Genomic DNA, 5,103 nt, shown 5'->3' with positions numbered 1-5,103 from the left:
TATTATAAATACAGAAATGTATATTTTTTTTAAATAAATAAATGATGAATTCAGCATGATAGTTTCGAGGAGGGACCACGTGGAGGTCGTTCTGACAGACTTAGTATATAACCTACGCGTATATAAAATTTTATTCAAATCCGTTGAGCAGTTTTTGTTTGAAAAGAGTAACAAACATCTTCTATTCATCCATCCTTATAAACTTTCGCATTTTTCATATAATATAATCTAAGTTCAGAGGTTAACTGCTATTTTTTTTTGATGGGTGAAAATGGTATGATAACCCCGCCTACGCTAACGGGATACGCTGGCGGAGCACGAGTGAAGGGTGATAGATGAGAATGAAAACAGGTTAGTTAGCCCATCATGATGAATTCATCAGGAATTAACCATGATAGTTTCTAGGGAGAACCGGGAGGAGGTCGACCTGGTTGGGTATATTGCTAGCAATGGGATTCTCAGTCTTCAATCTACTAACAATCCCTTTCCCCCCAACTGCTATATTGACCTCATATTAATTTTGTCACGATTTTATTGAATATGTTAGATTTATAAAGAACTAGCCTTGGTTTTTTTTTTCACATGGATAAAATTATTTTTAATTTTCTGTATAATTTTTAAACATTTTTTCATACAAACTATAGTAAAATAGTTAAAGCCGTTTTGAAAATATGGACTTACATTAATTCGGCAATTGATTTTTATTTACATAGATTAATTTTGTAGAAATCTTCTATGATATTTGAACCACTTAAGAATCAAGTGTGCGTCCGTAATCTTCTATGAGCAATCAATTGAAAAAGAAATTAAACGAATCTAGATAATATCGCCAGGGTCGTTTGAAAATTTTATTAGTTCAAAGATAGGGATATTGGTTGTGGTTGGCATGCTACTCTTCCTATATTTCCATTGAACGGCGTCGAGACCCAGTTAAACTTTTAGATGGGCTATTGGATTAGCATTAACTAGCTATTACACGCTTGCTCGAGTGTTCTGCTGATAATATATGTTCAATCTCGAAGCCCAAATTAATTTTTTTTCACCACCTAATCGTCTACTTAGGTGCTCGTTATTTTCTGCGTTTTTTAAAGTTAAAAACTTTGGATGTTGTAAATTCTTTTAGAGTTTATTTTATCGCGAGATCGGAATATATCGAATGGTCGGGATAAAAAATAGCCTATGTACATTCAAATGATTTTATTACGTTTAGACAAAGAAAAAATCAAAATGTAACAAAGAAATAAACTCATTTTCATATTAGTAATTAGTTTTACTAGCGATTTTATCTAGATGACCCGGATATTTTGATTCACTGGGATAATCAGTAGCCTATCCTTGTCAATCACAAATTGTACGTGTACCTAAATATTATAAAGATCGGTCGAGTCGTTAAGACACCAAGACGTAATAAGTAAATTGATTTTCATATTTATAATATTAGCACATATTAGTAAGGATTACGGGCTCTGCCTCTTCACCCACGCAAATCCATCCACATTCCGGGAAAACCCTTGTTAGTAATCACTTACATTATAAGGAACTCTTACGTAAATTGTCAAGTTTCTAGATCCAGCAATTTCAATTGAAGTTTTATCGGACAGTCTCATATTTTAGGTTTTGTCGTCTTTAATGGCAAATCTTCAATTCTGATTGGTGCATGGATAAATTGGAAGGGGGGGGGGAGGTATTGATAGTAATGAGGTCTAAGAACTCCTTTACTATCTACGAGGCCGAGCTCCACGTGGTTTCCAATGGAAACTATTGTGGTTAATTCTAGTGGAATTCGTTACAATGGGCTTAATTCTTGTTGAATTCATCATGGTGGGCTGACTTGCTTTCCTTCATCTTCATTTATCACTTGTCACTGGTGCCTCGCCAGCAGATACCGATAGTGAACGTGGGGTTACTATTCCATTTTCACCTATTAAGCATGGATAGATTATATAAGCAAGCAAGGATAGATTATACCTGATTGTGTATGTACTTTGCAATGGCACGGTCAGTCCCCGTTGCTAATCCCCCCCCTCCCCCCTGTAAGATAATCTTGAAGCAGTACGTATATACCTACAACGGTTGAGATAAAATTATGTATATTATCTTGTTTTGCTGATGTGAATATCTTGTTTTGGAGATGTGATGAAATTGTGCTGCATATCTCGTTTTGCAGTTTCACCAGAGGACCCTAGAAATGCAAAATTAAAGTATGTTCATTGCCACCGATAAGCGAAATGAGTTTAAGCCGCTGGGATTGGGGTAGTTTGGCCTCGGGAAATTTATTTAATTTAATACCATCGTATATTGTTACCGCCATGTGTTGAAATTGGCTTTTTGTTTGAGAAAAATCTTTATTGTGATGAACTAAACCTATTTAAGTTTTTTAAATTTAACTTTCAACAGTTTTAATATTTTTCACGTCAATTTCTCATTCAGGTGGTTGCCACTTATTTTCTTTTCTTAATCATAAAAATTGTTTTTAAAGAATATTGGAAGTTTTCTTTTTCTATTTTGAAATAACTAACATGAAGTTAATAAATGTTGAAAATATTTAAAGAAAAAGTAATAAACCTCTTTTTAGTTATAAATAATTTATGTGGCTTTTATCTTTAAGTAGTTAGAGTTCATAATATATGAGAGAAAAATATTATCTTTCCACTCACGGTTGAGCGCAAGAACAAATTCGGTAAATCTGTAACATATGAATAACCTAAAAGTCCAACTATGTCATAAAAGTCACATCTTTGTGAATAACGAGATAAGTTATAAAAAAAGAAGTTTTACCCCCATTTTTGTGCTCCGTTACATTTTATCGTAATATTTTATGATAATTTTAGTTTAACACGAATACAATCATTCATCTCAAATACACTGTGTTGCTTACTACATTTGAAAGGTCAATTTCCTCTTTTTTTTCCTCACTCGAAAGGGAGACTCAGTGTCGTCTACTTGAGTACTTCTATCACACTTATATTTCTGCTATCAAGTAGTTGTACTTGCTTGTCTATGCTTCAGATTAAAAGTTGAGATATAACTGTGAAATTATTATGTACGAAGGTACATTAAGCCTCAGAAATGACATTCCACTAAGTCTTAAAATAATGATTATGGCTTTCCATTCGGTAATCAATTGGTTTGTCATTTCAAATTCCATAAAAAACAAATAATATTATCTAACATGAGTTGATATAATAATAGATATAGCGTAGATTCAATAGTATATTCTCCTCTGTCCACTATACGGATGTTACTACCCTGTTATCATAACATAAACATATCAACACAATCACAATAGCTCTAAATCAAGACTGGAGTAAACCAAACATTCAATTGTTGGATTTACAGGTTCCTATAGCTGCGTATAAACATCGCGTCTGGCGTAAACAATGCACACATACGCAACACTCGAGTAGATCCATCTCATATAAGATAGATGTTCCAATGAGACTGACATTGCTGTAATAAGTTTACCAGAAAACAAGACGCTATTACGTAATATGATAATAATACACGTTTATGACTTAAATGTAGTTCAACACTAATTTAAGGACTCCTCGGAAACATTTAACTGAAGGTGCCAGAGCAGCTACTGCGAGTAACACAGTGAGCGTTTGTAAAACTCCGAGGTGCAGTAACGAAGCTTGTTAGTGTACTTTTGTAAAGAAGATTGTCTACTTTGCAGCGAAGACACCTTGTGCGAGAGAGCGGGCAAATGGAACTAATGAGTTCCTTGTTGTTATGTGTGTTAGCGCTGTTACCGCAAACCTTGGGTGAGTTGTTTCACTTGGATTTTACTGTTTATATTACAACTTTTTAATTGAACATTGTTGTTTCATGTTTAAAGGTAAATCCGAATCGAGAATTTCTTACAAGTCTGCAGATAATAAAATTAAAAATTCGCTTACAATTCAACAAATTGCAACGTTGCATAAACAGATTCTTCTAAATATAAATGAGCCACAACTGGTAAAAAATGTTAGTGAGTTACAATCTGTGTTTTCTGATGTCACATGTAAGGGATGTCATATTTGCATGGAAAGAGCAATTAAGGCATAAAATATACATTATCATATAATAAGTCAACGTCCCAATGTCGAAGAGTTGCAGGACGATGTATTAACTAATGAGATTAATGATGTCCGTGCCAAAAGATTTTTGAATACAACCGAGAATTCTAAAAAAGATATTAAAAGCATGAAAAAATTGAAAGCCAAGAAGAACCGAAGACACAAATATACAACTGTTACGAAATACGACATAAATGATGAAGTTTATGCTTTAAAAATAAAAGAGACAATAAACACTCAATTAATAACTGAACCACACAATGACTCGACTATTTTGGAAACTTGTCAAATATATAGCGTTAAAAAATCTTTCAGTTGCAACTCTCCCGAAGGTGATACGTTTTTAACAGTAGCAAAGAGAAAAGCTGATAAAAAGAAAGTTAAAAAAGAACTTGAGCAAAACAAGTCAATTGCTACAACACAAAAAGCTAAACGGGTAACGCTTGTGTTTAAAAAGCGAGAAGTGAACAATTCTCAAATATCAGAGAATTTTATGCCTTCTGTAGAAGAAATGTATTAGGTTCAAACATGTAGTATATAATATAAATTTTCTTCATTATTATTTTTATATTAAAAGGTATAAACAGTCATTGACCGTTTTTTTTTATACTACTACCTAACGGGATAAAAACTACTCTATCTCTCGAAATGAAGTAAACAATAAATATTTGGAAAATTTCATTAAAATCGGTTTAGTGATTCTAAAGATTAGTGAATGTACATCGTGACATGGGATTTTTAAGACAAAACCTGTTACTTATGGTGGTGTGTTGCCCTAAAAATAGAAAAATGACCATGTTTAAGAGTCGAGTGATAAAATAATATAAAAATTTTTATATCAAAAATATTTCAGTGGAACGTTTAGTATGAAGTAGAACTACGAAACTTAAAGTGTGCTTATGGTTTGTTCCCCAGCATAAATAAAGTGCCAATTAGTAAGTCAACAAGTTGTTAAATTAATTGTAAAGTAAAATTTTCTTCTTCAATATTACTTAGAACGAGTATTATAATTCAATATGAAAGTGTCAAATCGAAACTAGAA

At 32.7% G+C, this 5,103-nt stretch overlaps 1 pseudogene; it reads left to right on the top strand.

Annotated features, from left to right (window-relative positions):
- The first annotated feature begins 3,360 nt into the window (after positions 1 to 3,360).
- Positions 3,361 to 4,590, top strand: LOC113510603 (uncharacterized; annotated as a pseudogene).
- Positions 4,591 to 5,103: the final 513 nt, after the last annotated feature.

Source organism: Galleria mellonella, unplaced genomic scaffold (assembly GCF_026898425.1).
Source record: "Galleria mellonella isolate WM207_F2 unplaced genomic scaffold, CSIRO_AGI_GalMel_v1 utg32, whole genome shotgun sequence".
NCBI classification, from domain to species: Eukaryota; Metazoa; Arthropoda; class Insecta; order Lepidoptera; family Pyralidae; genus Galleria; species Galleria mellonella.
This window is presented reverse-complemented; position numbering and strand designations above follow the sequence as displayed.